The sequence below is a fragment of the Falco punctatus genome (genome assembly GCF_963210335.1).
Source record: "Falco punctatus genome assembly, chromosome: 8".
NCBI classification, from domain to species: Eukaryota; Metazoa; Chordata; class Aves; order Falconiformes; family Falconidae; genus Falco; species Falco punctatus.
This window is the reverse complement of record NC_137588.1, coordinates 42119498-42139590: the sequence shown is the minus strand read 5'-3', so window position 1 is coordinate 42139590 and position 20093 is coordinate 42119498. Positions and strand designations below refer to the sequence as shown.

Sequence of the window (20093 nt, the reverse complement as noted above, 5' to 3'; positions counted from 1 at the left end):
CAAAACACCTGGCCAGCTGTGCACCTCTAGGCATCCCCTTGCTGCCTTCAAAGTGCCTGTTTACAACACTGCTGCATAAGCTTTGAATGCAGCCTTCAGGCTACTCCCAATCACCATGGCATTTTGAGTTCTGGAAACAAAATGCTTCCCATGACAATATTTGGGTGCTGAGATTAATCCACACCTCAGATGTCCCCGTTTCTCCAACTGCAATTTAGTATTGCAACTGCAAAACAGGGATGACATACTACTATATTTGCTGCCTCAGAAATGTGCAGTGGTTAACAAGATCTCTGTGGTGTAATTATTTTATTTTAGAAAAAATGTATCTTTCTCCCTCCAAATCTAAAAGAAAAAACAATTTACCAAGTAGAAAGTAAGAATATCATGTATGGCTTATGAGAAAAGCTAAAATACAACACAAAATTCGGACCATAATTATAGAGGTCTGTTACACTTACCGCCTAAGTCATGTTTTGTTCCCTTCTGATACATTTTTAGAGGAATGATTGATAAGACAGAGACTTCAACCCAGCACAGCAATGACTTAATGAGACTGTAAACCAGACATACTGCAATGCTGTAGCCACTTGGTAGGCGTATAGCACAAAGTACCTATAACTTCATGCTGGAGGCAGAGTTAATTTAAGAGTCATCACTTTCTCAGCTACCTGAGTACAGCAGCCCTCATTTACATGGTGAAAGCCCCAGCTCTGCGGCACGATGATTTTGTTTGGAATAGAAATCCAAAATGGGAAATGGAAAGATATTAAAGCCGGTAGTAAAACAGCTTGCACAAGCAGGATATTTGTTGTTGAAAGAGAAATGATAGACTGATCTAAAGGTGATGAATAGTCATGCTTACGTACCAGGCACTCTTCCAAGGAGTAACAATCCTGGAAAAATTCCTCTCAGAGAGAAGGACGTCTATGGCATAGCCCCGGGTCCTTGAAATGAGTCATCTCACAGGGCAAAAGGAGATGTGAAAGGGTCTGAATGAGTCTCCGTTAGTGCTCTGCGAGCTGGAAGTGGCAGTCCTTAAATGGAGAAAGAAATGGTGGTGGATGTGCAAGCTCAGGAGGGCGAGGGAACTTTGCCTTTTATAGCTGATGGTGCCCCTGGCCTCTCTAAGAGGCTCCTGCTTTTAGTCCCTAATTTCCTTTGCATCCACGAAAAGATATCGCCCGGGAGAGGTCCTGCTAAGTGGAAGCTGGAAATCAGGACGGCAGGCATTAGAGACAGGACACCGCCTCTCGTCTCTGAACTGGGGGCTCCGGGCCGCAGCAGCGCCTCCTGCTTTTTCCTGCAAACACTCCAAAGATGCACATTTCCCCCTAGTTGTGCTGTCTGACGCCTTGCCCTGGAAAGCCACACCGAGAGCTTTGGGGTGCAATAACACCCCAGCGCAGATCCCACTTCATCACTGTGGGCTGTTGTATCCTGTGGATTCAATACGCTAAAGGCTTGGATAAAACCACCTGTCTTAATAGCAAGTGTAAACACACAAGTTATGGCAGATGTGGTAAAGGACTACAATTTTTAGCTGAAGCAACTTAAAAAAAAAAGGTTTTGTGGTTCAGTCACCCAGAGAACAATCTTGGTGATGCTTGTGGCAGTCCTGAGTAATGCTCCCAAGTGCAGAGGCCCTGCGAGGCTACTGAAAATTGCTGCCACTTCTGCTCTCCCTGTGGTGTTTTAAGTACTAAATAAGATCTCACTAATTACAGTATCTTCAAATTTTTGCACTGTCTTTACTGGTATCATGATGTACAGCACCCATAGCTAGCAGTGCATAAAAAGCTTTATTTGTGCTCTCCTTTGTTAGCTTTATATTACTTATCCTAACTTAGCTTTTGGATTATCAGAGAAACACTTTTAACTTTCCTCTGCCTGTGCAGGATAGCCCCACACTGACCAATATATTGAAATTTAAATCAGCTGAAATGACCTGACCTGCTCAGTTGAAAAATATTTTCATTGGTATCTCTGCTATTTGACAGGTATAAATAATAAAAAATAAAGCAGGTATGTACACATTTAAAACCCAGAAAGCTACAGTGCCACAGGGCAGAGGCTGGAGCCACTGGGGATGTGCCCTGACGCAACCCAGGTTCGTACAGAAAGGAGTAAGGGGAAACCTGTCTGGTGCTCGGGCAATTGGAAATCACCTCTGCCAACAGCAGCAAACACGTGCTGAACCGAAATAGAAATAAAAGCAGTTCAAGCATCACGACTGGTCCAGCATCCCTCTGGTGCCACCCACTGCCCCCCACTCAGCTGCTTCTTCTGCCCCCCAGGGCAAGGACTGGTGGGAGTCATAGAGTCGGGTACATTGGAAAAGACCCTTAAGATCATCGAGTCCCCTGGGAGCCCACGAGGCTGCTTCATCCCTCACACAGCATGAGCAGAAAGGTCTCTGGCTGCCAGCCAGGGTCGGTTCGGGGTGATGAGGGACCATTTTCTTTCAGGGTGAAGATCAGGGAAGGTGCAAATAGGAGGGTATAACCAGGGAATGGGGGTGAGGGAAAAGAAATAAGTGAAATAGCCTTTTAGCTCTCAGCTGAAGATCTGAGCAACTCCAAGGACCTACCAAGAAGCGTCAGGTGACCTCAGCTCCCACTGGCGCTTGGCAAGCTTGAAGGTTTATGGAAGGCAGAAATAACGAGGCGTTATCTCCCTCAGTCAATCTCCAAAGCTCCTTTCCCTGGGGCTGGAGCACAAGGAAAGCAAAACCCCTTACATCAGCTCCTGACCATCTCCTGTACGTGACAGAGAAGCGGATGATAGCACAGCAAGCTTGCAATATATTGCTGTCTAAAGATGGATACTGTGCTACGGATACGGGTCGAGCACTGTTGATGTTTCCCGAGCGAGTTTTGCCATTCTCCCTCCAAATCCTGAGGCAGTTGAATAGGGAGAATTAATTTTCTTCAGGTCTTTGTGCTTCCACCACCAAGTGATAAGTCTCTGTTTCTTTTTCATCTGGCATTTCTGTCTAATTCAGCGATCCACAATAGGCGGTGAGAGAACCGGGGAGCGAACAAAGCTCCTGCTCAGAGCCAGATGCTGGCCCTTCCAAACGGGGTGTTACTGGGACAGAAGGACAAGATGCAATTCCAAAAGTTAAAGGTATAATTGAATAAAATTGAGTTTTGTAGCTTTGTGAGATAATAAGAACAAAACCACATTCATTTAGAGAACAAGAGCTGGCTTGAATATTTAGAAGAGGCAGACAAATACGCAACATTTTCACAGGTAAAGCTGCTGCAACTAATTCATAACGTTATGAATGAACCTGTCACCAGAGCTGACACTGCAAATTAAATTCTGTATTCCCTCCGCAGCCATACCAATACCAGCTATATTAAATCTGTGTTTAAAACAGGCTGTTGCATGTAGGGCCAAGATAAATGGTTCAGCACCTTGGTAACACCTTCTCACCTACAAATCATAGAATCACAGGACGGTTTGGGCTGGAAGGGACCTTAAAGCCCACCCAGTTCCCAGCCCTGCCCCGGGCAGGGACCCCTCCCCCCAGCCCAGGCTGCTCCCAGCCCCATCCAGCCTGGCCTGGAGCACTGCCAGGGATGGGGCACCCACAGCTGCTCTGGGCAGCCTGGCCCACCGCCTCGCCACAACAAAAGCCTTCAGTATGTCCAGCTGTTGGACACTAAAGATGTAAACTTTCCAAATGTGTTCTTGACCTGCAGAACTCATTACAAAAATCGTTTCTACCCACTGTAGACTGAACGTGTGTGTGTACCTGCAGCCACGCACACAAAAATGCATCTTCAGATCCTGGGTGGGCAAAGAGAAGGACATGGGGTTTCAATTTTGATTAAATATTCTTGTGTTTCTCTAATGCTTTGGCTCTTTTCTGTTTTTGCAGAAAAAACATCCTGATTTAGCAAGTGCCTGCGCCACAGAGGTGGCCATGCAGAGGTTCTGTGTAGGTCCTGTCACCTATGATGGCTCCCTTTTCTATCCAGAAATGCTTAAGAATTTGGAGAAATTCCACTGAATTCTATGTAATGATGTAATGAAAAGGAGTCTATTTTAAGTTAAATACTAGTGGCCAGTAAACGATATCTTAATTATTTGGGCTTAGGAACTGTACTTCACTAGGATTCCTGCAGTGCTTCTTCCTTTCAATTGCTTGACCCAAAGAGCAATTTTGGGGCTAACAAGACAACTTATAGGACTCTTCCATTGAAAATGGCTACATTAAATTTATTATATTTTCTGTGCTTTGAATATCTAGTAAGTGCTAAGTAATATTCTCTGTATTTCAATAGCAATTTGACATGAATATTTATCCTAAATAAGTAAAAAACTGCCATGTGCATGCTGAGAAAGAAAAATGGAGCCTGGTGGTACTTGGATGGCTGCGATGAAGAGCAATTTTGGTATCACACATCAGCCATAAGTAACAATTCCAGGGGAGCTGGGTGCAGCCAGTAGCAAAACGGGCTCACTCAATTACAGTCCAGAAGAACAGCTAATGCCCCTATAAACTGTCACCCATAATAATAAGTGATTTGGAAGGGATTAGGTTTTATTGCCTGACCCACGATCAGCAGTCCCTGGACTGTACATCTTCAGTTGCTTAAAAAAAATAGAAAATAAAAGCAGACAGTCTCTCCTAACCACTGGTAGCTAACTTTAAAAAAAAAAAAAAAAGTGCACTGTCAGATGCATCACTTCGCCATGTGTTTTAGATTTTATGTCTGGATATGGGATAACCGAACAAAGTAGCCCAGAGGCCTGAATGCAAATGAAAAAAAGAAAAGAAAAAAGCTAGAAGGAGTAGAAGAAAATGTAAAGCACCATTTGCACTGAGTGATGCTGCTGGAAGCCCCATCCGTGCACCACCTCATCCCCCCCTGGGGTCGGTTAGCTGTCAGGGAGAGGTCTCACATCCCTTTCCCAAGTCCCATGCAATAAAGTAAATAAATAAATAAAATAAATAAAACAAATCATGTCTTCTTTCCCCACCACATCCCCCCACTGCATCTCTAGCTCCGGGATTGTACCTGGAGCCATGGGTGTCACTCCCCAGCAGCCCCCAAAGATCCAGCAGCCCCCAAAATCCTGGTGAAGCAAGACCAAGATGCTGCGGCTGGTTTGGAACTCCGGTATTTATAGAAGGGGGATGTTTACAGGAGCCTTTCCAAGGCTGCCAACTGCGTATGTAAATAGTGACTATTACTGTCATTAATAATAGTAAATGGGCTCGGAGGCTTTCTGCTGGAGGTGAGTGTGCACGAGGCGTTATCCCTGGGCACCTCTTTCCATTGTTTTTAACAGGCTAAATAAGATGAAAACAGCAGTTTTCGACGGAAGGGACAAACATGGTGGCAGTAGCTTCTCACGGCTATGGAGCCCCCCCTGCGCCAAGCGGTTAGCTGGAAAGCTGCCGCAGAGTGGAAGCAGACACCTTCTCGGCGGTCATTTTTCCCCATTCCCACCTTGGCTCTTTCTGTTTGCAGGACTACTAGATTGAGAAAATCAGCAGTCAACTGGCCATCAATAGAATACCCTTTCTGAAATTACTCCCATGCTTTGTTCTTCACAGTGCCCTTTATTCCTTGACTCACGGCCTCGTTTTGCAAAGGTGAGGCAACTCAGAGGTCTATCAGGAGACGAGCAAGTTCACTGGCCACTTCATTGCACCCTTAGTGTATTGTTCCCTGGATATTTGACTGTAGGAAGGCATCTTTAGCAACTGCCTCATGTTTTCATAAGGCTTATGAAAATATAGCTTCCTACAGTCCTTTCTGCTTTTTTAGAATCAACGCTGAATTTGCATGAAAGGGGAAAATTGTATTTTGCCTAATCAGAAGTCATTAAATTGAGGGAACAGATGGAAACTGTGAGACAGAGATCTTTAGTTTGGTCTGTAAAGGAGACATTGCATCTGGGTAGTATGGCCAGTTTTCAGCTCCTTGCTGCTGCAGACTTTGCTTTAAAGACTGTTTCTATCTGGACAAACACTAGAGAAGGTGCTTAAGGCACTTAGATGCCAAAGTGCTAGAGAAATTTGTCATTAACCTCCGTGATGCTTTTGAAAATACCATCATACCATCTCAGGCAATGCCTTCGTTCCTCATGAATGTGGCATTTACTAATGCAGCTGCTACTACTATGAGCAAACCCTAGAGAGCAAGAAGATATATTCCGTCCCCATCCATGATAGATCATTGTTTTGTTGGTCTTTAGGGGTTTCTGTAGGAGCAAATCAACTGGCTATTTTGGACAACTGCAAGGCCTTCTCCTTCAGCTGCAAAGGGTCTCACCATTCCCTACAGCCAAATCAGTAGGAGGGTCCTTGTCTTACTGAAGGAACGGGGCTCCTTCGGTGCTGTTGCAGTTGGATTTCTGCCCTTTCATGCTTGGAGAGGCTGGCCCGGCCATGGGCTGCAAAACTTGAGAGCTGAACGTTTTGTCCATGCAGGTTGCATCCCATTGATTTGTAACTGCTTATGAGAAAGTCAAGCTCTGGAAGCAGCCCATTGCATCTATGAGAGCAAACATTCACATCAGCACATCTTTGTAAGGTGGTAGGATTGCCTCTGGCTCCCACCACTGTTTCCTAACAGGACTGTAAAGGTGTGGTGCTCTCAAACCTTGGGACAGGACAACAACAATAACTCATAATAGAAAATATTCTGCTATTTCAGTAAGGTCCCTGCAGCATTTGAGCACGAATGCCAGTATTTTCATTTTGGAAATAAATTACTCGCTAGATGAACACTCCGTAAGAACTGGGGTGATGACAAATACAACTCAGTAACTGTACTTCTCCATCCAGTGCCAAAGATGGTCCCCAGGAACAGATTTTCTGCTTGCTGTCATCCACACATTGTGTCCTCACACCAGGCAAAAGTGCACTCCTCCTTGGTGGGCCCCTTCTTTCAGTCTCTTTTTAAATAATGTTCATGTTCACATTTTTTTTTTGTTTTGGCATAAGTGAGGTGCCATTCTCGGGAAATGGAGCATGAATGCCGACGGGAGCCAGTGCCAGGCAAGCACCTGCCAGGTATTTTGCTCCAGTTTCTGAGCATGCAAATATGGTTTCTGTGGCTACCACATGAACCGAGTTCAAATAGGAAATAAAGGAAAACAAGGAGGTTCGGGGCAGGCTGGAGGCTTTAGTCATAACTCATTTTAAACTGAACAATAACCTACCATTGTATGGTCTTCAGAAAGGGATTAGAAAATGTCCAGGATATAGAAGAGAAAAATAAAAGATGGAAGATCTTATGACAGAATAAAAAAATGAACAATAACAGAAATCCGCTATTGTCCAGTTCTCCGAGGGAGAGAGGTGCCCAATCTGTGCTTTCTGAGGCTTTTTGCTGAATATAATGTAATATCTCAGGCATGTTGCTGTCTGATAACTGTGGGTGAAGTGTTTGTTTCAGAAAAATTTAGTATGGTCAGAAAGCTACGCATAAGAAAGGCTCATGTAAACTGATGAGCAGTGAAAGAAGAATGGAGATGCTATCTTGGCTGCTAGCACAGTTTTCTGAAAACTTCTCTGTAATAATTACACTGAGTTATATTCTCAAAGACAAAGCCCCACAGATAGCCTATTATAAGCTGAATTAAAAATCACAAATCAGAAGCTGATTCAAACCACAACTCATTAGCACATGTACAGACACAGGAATAAAAAAGGAGTTATTTTTGAAAAGCGTTGAAATCACCATTATTTCTGCCAACATGCTCCCCTGAGCTCCAGCTCAGCTGTGTCCGAGGAGGCACGAGCTGGTCCTTACATGAGCACGGGGAATGCAGCTGCCTCCGGGATTAGGGCCTGGGTTTTGCAGTCTCCTAAGAGAAACACATCTGAAATCCCCAGGAGACTTCAGAGTTAGAAAAACCAAACCTGGTTACTCAGGGCAGAGAGGGATTGCCTGCACCAAGGATTAACCTCATGCTCCAGTTAGCTTTAGTTTAACTGTCGGTCACCCAGACCCCTCACCGTACCTGCTCACCAGGTGTGATTCCCATAACTGGTGAAGTTCCCCTGTTTCTCCCGAAGCCCTGGACCCAGCTGTGGTTCACCTCCCCAGCCTGTGAGACGGTGCGGTGGGCAGCCATCCTTTCTGCTCCTCATCCTCCATGTCCTCATCCTCCTCCCTCCCAGCCACATCGCTGTCTCCAAGGTCTCTTCTGGAAATGCTGGGTACTGATTCAGTCTTCCCTAAAAATGTCACAACCATCCTCCAAATCACCAAAAAAATGATGGAGCCTAATTTAGACTTAAAAACTGCTTCATGCGCACAAGACCAGGATTGACCTCCCGCAAAAGTAGAACCCAGGCCATGCAGCTTTCTCTCCTCCTCCAGAGGAGAGATTTTTGGCCGTGACTTGATCTGTGGCACAGCTCAGCCTTGGTGAGATGAGGCCAGTCGTGCAGGAGGCTCAGCTGAGGAGGAGGAGGGAGGGAGAGGTCTGAGCAAGGGAAGGTGCAACACAAGCATCTTTGGAAAAGGTTCTGCAATGAGCAGTATATTGTATTCTTTGACCCCTCTTCTCCAGGCTCTCTTCCCTTCCTGCATTGCAGCAGACATGGCATGACAGACTTGTCCTGATCCCATCCTTTGGGGTCTCCTATCATTGTCTCCCAGTCACAATCTCAGGCAGGACAAGGACCTCCTTCTGCAACCCAGCTCCAGCACAAGCCCCGTGTGAGAAAGGTTTGCCAAATCAGGGACATGGACCGAAGGCTGCTGGCACCAGCAAAAATGCCCCCTGAGGCTGGACTGCAGCCTGGGTCCTACTCCTTATCTAGCAGAGGAGAAAAGCGTGACCCCACCAAAGTCCTAAAACCTAGGGAAGACTTCTCCATGCACTAGCGGAAAGCGAGCTAATTAAAAGCATGCACATCCCCGCAGTCTGGGAAGTTTCTATACCCAGACTTGTAAACATAAAATGAGAAAGGTCATGCTCATGTGGAAAGCAAAAAAATCCATAGGCCAGTTATTTCTAGTGGCAGGTTGCTCTGCCAGGTCAGCAGCCTACCTCTGCCCTACCTGCTGCTAGAGCACCTGCATGAAACGCTGTGGAACCATCAGAACCATCACATTCAGGCTGGTCTTCATCCAGAAGTGTGCCCGTCATGGCTAGAAAACTCACTTTGGTGATAAAGCCCATCAGCCAAACTCTTGGTCCAAGTTTCTTTGCTTTAAAAAGTGGTTGCATTATTATTCTGTTGGTTTTTCTAAAACCTTGGGTCTGGAAAATTTCAGCAAAAAATATACTTTGGAAAATTCAGGGTGGATAGAAATAACAGCTCTCCAATAAAACAGTCAAGGAACCTGAAGTTTACCTGGACAACTGGAAAGCTGCTGTTTATAATTTTGTACCACAGCTCATTTAAACATGCTGCTCAGTTTCAGAAGCGTGCTTTTCCAGAGATAACACTTATTTTCCAGCAAGAGTCCAATTACTATTTGCTAGAATATATTTGATTTGGTAAAGTGTTTCAAGTACTAGCAATTCTTCAGAGTGACCTACTTTAAAATAAGGATCAAAAAAAAATCATTTAGTTAAAAGGTCATTTTAGAAGACATCTGAGTATATGAGTGGGAAACATTCCGAATACAGACAATTATTTAATTCATGGTTTTCCATCAAGTGTCTTATTTTTAAATTTGGCTGCATGCATTTTTAGAAATGAAAACCAGTAACTCCAACGAACTTCAGAAGGATGGCAGAAGCTCTTGGATAAACTGATAGAAAATTATGAAGACATTGACTAACAACACATTAGGACTGGAAGCGTTTCTGAGCTGTAATCAGACAGTTCTCCAAGAGCCACACAAAGGAAAAAATGAAATGTCAACTGTGGATACCAGCAGAGTGGTTTCCTTGGCAATCACAACTATGCAAAAGACTTTGGTTTCCTTCCGTCTGCCTAATATAAGCAAGTATTTAAGCTTATCAACTGATCTATAAAGATTAATTCAACTGAAATCGGACCATCTTATTAATTTGAAATTACAGGGCCCTATCCAGAGGAGCAACACAAGTACCTACATATGTGTGAGCATTTCAGCAACCCAACGGCCTTGGTGGATTGTTCCCTTGCTTACAGCTCTGCCGCATTTTCATGCTTTCATTGATTTGGAAGACGGAAAGCCAAACCAGTCAAGGGCAGAACTGGGAAGAATTGCATAGACCCAAACTGGGACAAGCTAGTGAGGTTTCTGTTTGACAGCCGAACTTCTCCCAGCGCTGGCCACCTAATTAGGTTAAGATTTCCAGAGACAGAAGAACATACAAAGCTTATCTGGGACACAGGAACCATTTTACTTGGCTTTTGCCGTAAGAGGCGAGGTGTTTGTTTGCTTGCATTTTTTTTTTATTTCAATCCCAAAATCACAGCCTGGTGTCACCAGCTCTAATGTATTGCTTCGGTTTCTCCGAATCAGGGTTACTCATGCCAAAAAAGAACAGATTGATCATATTATCTGAAGGCAATGGAAGCCTGTCCTGGCCCCAGTGCCGGGGGATTCTGTATTCCTGGAGGGAAGGTTCAGAACAGATCATTGCCCAAATGCAAATATGCATTGGAGTGTACAAACCCTCGGCCAGGGTTTATTAAAGATAATTATTTCTTACAAATAAGTGGTATGGCCCATGCTTTGTCTTTTAAAGAACGCCAGCTACCTGAAAATGATTACTTTTGTGAATTGCTTCTACATGCCTTTGTTATGAATCAATGGGGGAAAAAAGATGATGAATAAAGATCAATTTGTAAAATGAAAGCAGGACCTCACATTTCGTTCCTACATCAAAGGGAAGACTTCCTGACGGAGGAGGCAGTGTGGATAAACACTGCGCATGAGGGCCCTTGCAGGAGGCACAGGCAGGGCTGGGGTCCTGGTGTCCTCCTCCTTTTGGGGTAGAATAGGTCCCTGGCCCTCCCCTTGTCCCACATTTGACCGTATAGAAACGGTACCCACCCCCCCAGTGCTGCTGCCAGCGGAGAGCCTGTGCTTCAGTTCCTCAGCCCCAGGGAGCAGGGAGCTCAGGGGGAGCAGCATGAGCTCATCAACATGAAAAACGTGTTGTTCTGCTAATATAGGGAAGATGGATGAGGTTTGATTTGCTTCGAGACTCTATCAGTTTAAAAGTAAAACCAAAGTCTATTATTATTGTTGCCATTTTTCTGAAGGGTGTATTAAATTTCAGCCATCCTATGTGATGATTTAAAATGAGCTTTCTGGGTAACTTTAATTAAAAGAAAAAAAACTCCACAGCCTAACTATGATTGACAACTATGTCGTTGGATATAATTAATAACCTTTCACTGTGCACTGTGAAAATGATGGATGCAGGATTCATCCAAGCCCACATGCCCTCCACACACCATTTCCCAGCCTGCGCGAGGAACTGGGGCTGCTCCCCATATCCCAAGGGCAAGTGGGGGAACCCACAAGGAAGGAGACATACTTGCCATCACCGTTTGCTCTCCTGCATCCCAACTGCAAATATTTCCAAGTGATCAGATGCTTTTGCCATGTCTGACACTCCTGAGTGAAGCCTGCGCGCGTGTCAGGGACTGGGGTGATCGCTGCGCGTTGGCCATCGCCTCCTTAGAGGTTTTGTGTGACATGAGGCCTTTATCTAGGGCTGACATCTGACCTCCTGGAACAGAAATATATATATTATTAGACAGGTACCATCTTAGCATATGACGATTGGAAAAATCCACTTACGTAGTCACCCAATGATCCCCATTAGGGACAGGTAGGGTGCCAGCAGCCTAGTTACTGTAGGAGTTAGCTTATATTAACGTGTTATTTTTCTTTCTTCTTTAATCTGTGCCTTTCATCAATATTTCTGCTTGTATTGTTTACACTGGATATTGTAAAAAAATGGTGTTTTCTCTGCCAGTAGCAGTACCCCAGCACACTGCCTGGAATTCACTACAATGGCAGGGAGCATGCATGAATCCCAGGGGCTCCCTGAGAGCTGGTCATGATCCATAAAAAGAAAGAAATAGACTGTTCATTTGAAAATTATGTATTTTATTTATATATATATGTATATGACCATATATATAACAGAACAATAACAGGCTTTATATTAAGTCATCCCATTGACCTTCTCATCTGTCTGAGAGGGGGGTTTTGACCAAAAAACTGTCCTTCATGTTCAGACCTTAGTTTCCATTTCCTCACTTGATCTCATTACTTGTATTTTTTTTTTGTTTCTGCTTATGAGTCTATGGCTCTGGCAGGCTCTGGCAGACAGTCTGGCAGTGCTGCCCAGGCCCCCTATGACACCTCACCATTGCCTCCTGCTTTGGTGCACCTGAGAAGTGGGCTGCTGGGCTTCGATGAACAATTCGTAGAAGGAGCTCAGCGCAGCATCCTGCAGTGCTACTCCAGTACCGCATCCCAGCCGCACGGAATAGGGCAGAAAGCAGGTTTATGGCTGCCAGATTGAATTAAGGAATAAAATAATTTGTGCCTGCAGCAAACAGACTGATTAGTGGCAGCACACCCAGAAAAGTCCTCTTAATTTCTACACGATTAGGATGCTTTGCTAAGGCTTCTAGCAGCCTCCAAGGTCCTATCTGACCTGCGGGGAGGAGGAAATGACTGAAACGCCAGCATAGGCTGGGTCTGTGGGAGGATGGCAGTGCTCCTCTGGTGGGTACCCCAAAGTGGTGCCTCAGGGCAGTCGGCTCATGGTTTTCAACCCAAGACAAAAGCTACTAAAATGAATTTAAAAAGTTCTAAGTGCCTGAAAGCTGATTTTATGGAAAAATTATCTCTTTAGGCACAGAGAAGCAGACCCAGGATAAGCATCTCTGCCTTTCCAGCACAGCTCTATACCACACGCTGATTGTATTTATCCTACAGAAAGGTTATTGCCAAATAGACAAGTATGATATTAGCTGTAAGTCTGATTTTCAGTCCTTATCGTGACCATTAGTTACAAAATAATATCAAGCAACTTATTCTAGATGTTTGGCACAGCCACTGCAGTGTGTGGGCAGGCTGGATGAAGCACAGAGCCCGAGGTGGCTTCTCCTGGAGATCACTATGGTTGATTAGTTCCCTAATTCCTGCAATTATTAACCTTAATGAAATTTTACTCTCTAATAGCTGCATAGCTATTGATTTTTAATTGTTTTGTTTGTGCCTTGTATTGATTAATATCAATTCTGAAAGGCATGCACAGCAGGAAGAGTAATTTGTTATTTGCAAATTAACATGAGAACAAAATGAACCCAGTAAGTGGCTGCACATGAGGGAGCTGCCGAGAGCATCCATGGACCATGAGCATCCCTGTCCCAGACAGCTGTAGGCCATTAAAGGCTTTGCCTGAAGGAGAGAAGATGAGAGATGAAGGGCAGGCGAAGATCCCACATCCTGCTCACTTGTCACGGCGTAGTTTACACCTGCTCGCACACCGGGTACTGCTCTCAGTGGCACAAAAACTGAGGCAAGTAGCACTCTAATGCCCAAGATCGGCCAGCCTCTTGGGATATCATTTTCTCTATTTTTAATTAGATTTTATAGAAGACTTTTAGCACAATTTGTCTGAAAGCTACACATTGAGACAACTAGGTAAGTTCAGGTTTTTAAGTCGCTTGTTCGATTTTGCTGTGACTTGTGCTCATTTCAGACATGGGCAGCAGAGGGATGGTCCTGAGATGCTGGGGGGGTCCGCATGGCCATGGGGTCCTTGTGCTTGAGGCACTGTGCACAAAAAGCCTTCTTCAACATTAGTCCAGGGAATCAAAAAAAGTGAAGTTATTGTCACCGAGTTTGCATGTATAGAATGAGACTGCTGAGCATCTGAGAACTCGGTGGTCTGTAAGGTCCCGTCCAACCCAAACCATTCTGTGACCTAATGTGAAATAAGATGATTTCCTCTTTGTTAAATATCCAAGATGTTTTTTTAATTTAGATTAAGCAGTACCCTCAGAGGTAGCAAGAGGTGGCCTACCCAGTTCATAAACAAAACCCCAAGCTTTAAAAAAGTTCACACATGGGTACATTTTCTTCAGATGAAATAACTATCTGGTTAAATAAAGGAGTAATGCTAAACAGCATAGTTAGAAAGCAAAAAGAGATTAACATCCAATAACAACAAGAAGCAAGGGAGGACCAGGATCTTCCTTCCCCCAGGTAGTCACCAGGCTGCTCACCTGGGGAGCCGTGGGGGATGGTGTGGGGCAGCAAGCTGGTGCCACCACTGATGCTGTGGTTCCATTCCTGCTGCAGCCCGCACCCACAGCAGGCTGCCATGCCATGCTTCAGCCTGAAGACTCCCATGGGAGAGGACACCTTCTTCATCCAAAATTGTACCATCTTCCTGAAGCTGGTAAATGTGATGCCTACAAAAGTGCCATTTCATCTCGCTCATCCCACCCCGGGATGTTCCAGTTATGGGACTTGTACCGTGGTGCACACCCAGGGGGAGGCTCCTTGCCTGCAAACAAACCCCAACAGCTTGCCAGCGTCGGACTGGTTTACCACCAAAACTCCCGAGAGGCCAAAAGTCTGTCTCCTGCTAGCAGGCAAGCAGCCTCCAGCATCAACTTCCCAGTGTTCCCTTAAGCATCCGGCAGCAGGGATGCAGGGATGCATCTCAGCACATGGCTCCCAGCCACTCGCCAGCAGCCCCTGGGTGCCTGGGTGGGCATCTGCGAAGGGTGGGCACTGGCTGTGCCACCCCGCCATTCAGGAGCTCAGGGAGTCACGGTCCACAGCAACTGACATTTCCACAGGCCTTAGAATTTACCTTTTTTTTTATTTTTTATGTTGACATGCACAGAAATCCTGAGTCTGAAGGAAGAATACTGCTATTCAGATTATTTATCTCCCAGTAGGCCCCCGTTCAGAGAAAGGATGCTGCTTACGCAATTCACATCAGAAATTGCCATCTCCTAGCAGAAAGGTGTGCAAACCAAAGTGCAGCAGAAGATTCTGCTCAGCTTTTTGATATGTAAAGAAAATAACTGCACATGGGACATACCTGTGAGGTGGTTCGCTCCCAGCTGGGGCATTGCCATACAAAACACCTGAACACATGCAAAAAAACTGAAATTCATTGTAAATTAAAGGGGCAGGGTAGATGTCACAGCCCCTTAATCTTTAAAATTTTAAAGCTGTCTATGCTTTCTGAATTTTAACAAATCCACAGTACTACTCACTTTCCAGCTGGCCAAAATAACACACATGGTCAGAAGCAGGAAGAGTTTATTCTACCTTTCAAAGCTGGATTCTTCTAGCATTTTGTGCTGGAGACGGAGTTCCCTGTTACCTGCTTGGAGGAATATATATGATCTAGTCACCAGATACCAAATTCCTTGGCCTTATTGAAAATTTTGCTGAACATTCTATAAAGTGAAGATTAAGTTTAAAAAATATTCTACAGTAATAGCTGGCAAGTTAATATACATAAAGCAAACCATTTTAATCTCTGGAATTCAGGAATTAATTTATTTTCTCATACTTATAAGATTAAATAAAATGCATTTTCTGTTCCCCATAGATATGAAATTGTGTGCTTCTTTTTGACATTTGAAGCAAGAAAGTATTAATATAGAGAAGTTTGGGTCAGATATGATTTCCATGCTCTCTCTGTAGACGAAACGGGTTGCTCACTGCATACAAGAGAATCGACAAATCCAGTAAACCGGGGAGGGGGGGTGTGTGTGTTTTATCCTCCTTTTCAGTTTCAGGAATTGCTAAGACTGGCTTTTTGCGCTGGCTGGGGTGAAGATAACGCTCACTTTAGAGACACGAGGACTATTGAGATCAACACAACAGGCTGCTGCCAGCCCGCCCTGGCTGCCTGTACCTACCCACGATGCCTCCTTTTGTTCATGCCTGTCTGACCCAAGCAAAAAAACAACCCAATTTTTCCTGTTAACTGTCACTGTGGTAAGAGAGTGTGCTAGGATCTTGCAGAGCACGGCGAGAGCCTGCCAGTCCGGCAGCCACAGATGGCCCTGCCCAGCAGGACCCAGCTCTGCCTGAGTGAGGGCTCCGCTGCTGTAATGGAAAATTCCCCTGGGGTCAAGCAAGATGCTGCTTTTCTACTTTTCTGAGGCTGTATGACACTGCTCTGCATTAATTAGCTTCTCAGAATCGAGGTACTTCAGTATGTAATTACGAGCAACGTTTCGACAGGAATTAGGCTGAGATCAAGGCTCAGTGGTACAATGCAGCAAAGCCTGTGTTTTCTTCCCAGAATTTCTCTATTTGCTTCCTGTTGGTTGCGGTGAGGGCCACCTCCTGTGGTGGCTTAGCCGTGCAGGGAGGCATAGCTGCACCACGGCTGTGACACTGGGATGGGGTCAGCCATCTGCCCTGGGAAGACTCCAAAGTGACGCCCCTTGCCAGAGGAGAGGCTGAGCGTGTGGCCCCCAGCCCTGCCAAGGCTGGACCTCCCCAGGCACAAGCTCCCACAAATCCAGGCACCACCAGTTCACAAGGGAGCGTGCACATCCTTCAAGAAGATGCTCTTCTCTTTGTATCGCTGCCATCACTCACCCATCTGCTGGTGGTAAGTGGCGATTCTCCCAGCAGCGGCGGTGCAGACAGCACCGAGCAGCTTAACCCTGCCCGGGAGCAGCAGGAAGAAGAAAACCATCATCATGCATGGTGGGTTGTAATGTATATACCTCGAGCTGTGATGTCTGCCTTCACTTGACATGTCCCCCGCCACAGAAGCCTTTCTGGCTGAGAGAAGGAAGCCAACCAGCAGCCGCAGCTCCATTTCCTTCCCCAGGTGTAATGTCACCTGTAACACCCCAACAGCTCCAGGGCTGGGAATTGTGAGTTTACTGGGGCAGTTCCCTGCAAAGCCAGGTGGTCTGGGTGCTTAACGCCGCACCTGAGATACAATACACGCAATATTTTCATCCTCTTACAGTCCCTAAAACCCAATATTAGTGAAAACAGGGAGGCTGGGAGACTCACACGCTAAAAAAAAAAAAAAAGAAAGAAAGAACTATTAAAAGATATTTTAAAATATATATAAAAAGAACTATAAAAAAAATAAAACCAACAATAATGATGTTGCCCAGGCAGCGCTCTGCCTCTTGTACCCTCGGAGCTGGTTTTCCTGCCCCTGGGGATGAGAAGACCAGCGTATGTCCACCCCATGATTTGCACTTTTGAAACAGCAGTGAGATTTTTCAAAAATATTATTTCCCCATGAAAAAAATAAACTTAACGTGAGCTGAAAAGAAAGTGAACAAGGGGACAAAAGAAAGGAAATGCTTAGCAGCAGTGAGCATTAAAAGAAAGCAGGTTTTATTTAATCTTCACAACAAATGGAGAAGACTAACTCTTCATCTTATTAAAGTGTGAAGAGATTGCTATGGTTGTCAAGACTGTTTAAATTTATTAGCTTCTCTAGAAAGCATTTTGGAGTGGATTCCTGGTATTCCATTGATTTGCTTTTAAAAACTTCTGTTTTACTGAGCTTCTTCCACCACCACCACCACCCCTCCTCCCCCCCAAAAAAAAAGGAAATACCCCCAAAATATCCAAGTATTTTGGTATTGCCATTTTGATTTGTGGGGATATTAGGCTCTTGGTGCTTTTTGAACACACATTGTGAATGGCTCTAAACACAGTGGATATTACCCGTTACTGACCTGCCTACTACCCTCAGGCACTTCTCTCTCATTTGAGAATTTAGGACAGGCTTTAGAGCAACTCATAGGGCCTGTGAGCAAAGCTTCTCTTTAGATTTATAAAAAATTAAGAAAAACACTCCTATTTATTTGCAAGTCTTAGTTTTAAATGACTGCAAGCTTCAGGATCTGATCTATAAAGGTTATGTATATAAAACCAAAGAGCACTGCAATGATCAGTCACCTAAAAACGAGGCACAGCTTTTTATTTTAGCATTCACTGTTTTTTCTAGGTGTAAACAGAAAAAGAAGAGGGAGTGAGGAACCTTTTTCTGAGTCCTGCTCAGTTCCAAGACCCTATTTCTGTTGGGAAAATTACCAACCAAAATGAAATAACTTATGCTGAGAAAAAGGCACTTCCCAGGCAGACTTTCTAGGCTATTACTCTGTTAGGGTGTTGAGTTCCCCAAGGCATTAATTACTGGAAATTATCACGCGAGGAGTCAGCACCTTCCCTTTGTGAGTGGTTGTGAGTTGTCTTGAAGATGTTGATGGAAAGCCGGGGATGCCAGGGATGGCTGGCACCTCTGCGATGGTGGGCTGCTGGGACAAATCGCTCCCTGCATGGTTTCCCCTACCTGAGTTGAGCCGAGCTTCCCAGGGAAATAACATATTGTGCAATTTATGCCCCTGGAGAGGGTGGTGCAGTGAGACCTGGCCAAGCAGACGGGCCGTTTCGGAGTTCACCGGGCAGAGGGAACAGCAGCCCCAGCTGCGCGGCACCTGCTGTGTCAGTGGCACCACGTCAGTGCTGGAGCCATCCTGCCGTTCACACACGGAGGGTCTGACCCTACCTCTGGAGAGATCCAGGTAAGCCCACTTGATTTATAAGTTTGTTTTGTGTTTGTTTGTTGTTGGTTTTTTTTTTTAATAACTCCTTTACTCTGCTGGCTTGAACAATTTGTTATACCCAGGAGCCCAAGAGTGATTTCCAGGGCAGACAGCAAAGCTACCGAGCATCACAAGGCAAGGAAGGGGAATCCTTTCCTCCCGGCCTGAGCTCTAGGGCACATGAGAAGCAGTGCCGGGCGCCTGCCGCTCTCCAACAGCACAGCCTGTGCATGAAGGAGGGTGTGAAGGACCAGACACCCACCCTCCTGGCACCTGCTTTGAGCCATGTACCCAGCAGAGCAGAAGCACCAGGAACCAGTCAAATGAGGAGGCATTTCCCGGCACATCCCTGTTATCTTCAAGCATAACCCTTGATTTAAGAAGGCGTGTGGGGACCTGAGAGACGTCCTGCCGCAGTGCAGAGCTGTAGGCATTTAAAGGGCATTTCTACATGGCACCATGACAGAAAATGTCGTGTCCGCAGCATTGCTAGCCCAGGTCAGAGTTCAAAGCGTGGTCAGCTGGGACTGACTTCTGCAAAGGCTGTTAATCCCTAAACCTCTTGGCTCAGCTCCTCAGAGGCACTTAAGAGCCCAGCACTGGCAACTGCAACGGATCCATTTGAAAACTGGCATTTACCTTCCTGGGAAGATGCTGTTCTGCGCCGGGTGTTGGCAGGCTAATGCAGCCATGCCAGCAGCTCCCCGGGAGGTGAGAGCCGCTCTGGCCCCAGCTCCCCCGGGGTTTGCACCTAATGGAAGCCTGGGCTCCAGCCAAGCTCCACTTTTCTAGTAATTTTACTGCAGAAACCAGAAATACAAAATGACAGCGATGGAAGAAGAAGGGATGTTGATGAGAGGACTGGAGCTATTCAGGAGCGGTTCATCCCCATGTTTAAACCCAAGCCTTTCCATTTCATGCCACGGTTAGCTAGGAGTGCATGAATCACTCAACTTGAACCTGCCTACTACAATGAAAATTATGTTTCCAATGACCCCTTGCTGTGACCTGCTCCTTTCGACTCAAATCATTGAAAAAAACAACCCCCATCTCATGGCATGGGCAGGACAAATGCAGTCGTCATGGTCCTGCTAACACTGGCTTTGTGTTCCCGCTAGCTGAGACGCCAGGTGACCTTGCACAAGGGAAAGGGGAGGAAAAGTCCAAAAAATAATGTGAGATCTCAAAACCTTTTCTAAAGCTAGCTTTTACCCCAAATGCATGTTTTTCAGCCATCCTACTGAACAGGTAGAGGTTGACTTTAACCATGGAGCTCCTCTCACCATCAAAATAAAGCCCCAAAATGTCCCCGCCATGGGGCAGCATCCGCAGATGGATCCTCCCCTGCGTGCTGGGAGGAGACGAGGCTGGCTGGCACGTGTGACCTACCAGACAGATGACAAAGGCTTAATTTTAAATAATGGGTTTTTTAAAGTAAACTACGTCCCTGAGCAATGGTTTGCTAGAACACAATGATTTCTATTCAACATACATGGGGGCTGGGCTTTGCTGAAAGACACTGGAAGGAAACGGGGATTTGGGGAAACACCGTTTGAATTTATGGGTACGCAGAAGAGTT

The 20093-nt window shown here is 45.4% G+C and overlaps 1 protein-coding gene across 1 annotated transcript in view; it reads left to right on the top strand.

The window, feature by feature from the left end:
* Positions 1-20093, top strand: part of RPRM (reprimo, TP53 dependent G2 arrest mediator homolog) — a 62969-nt gene that overhangs the window by 14585 nt on the left and 28291 nt on the right. Inside the window, exon 1 of the mRNA XM_080400114.1 lies at positions 1-20093. This exon is cut by the window's left edge and continues 14585 nt beyond it; it is cut by the window's right edge and continues 28291 nt beyond it. The gene's annotated coding sequence lies outside the window, so the exon portion shown is untranslated.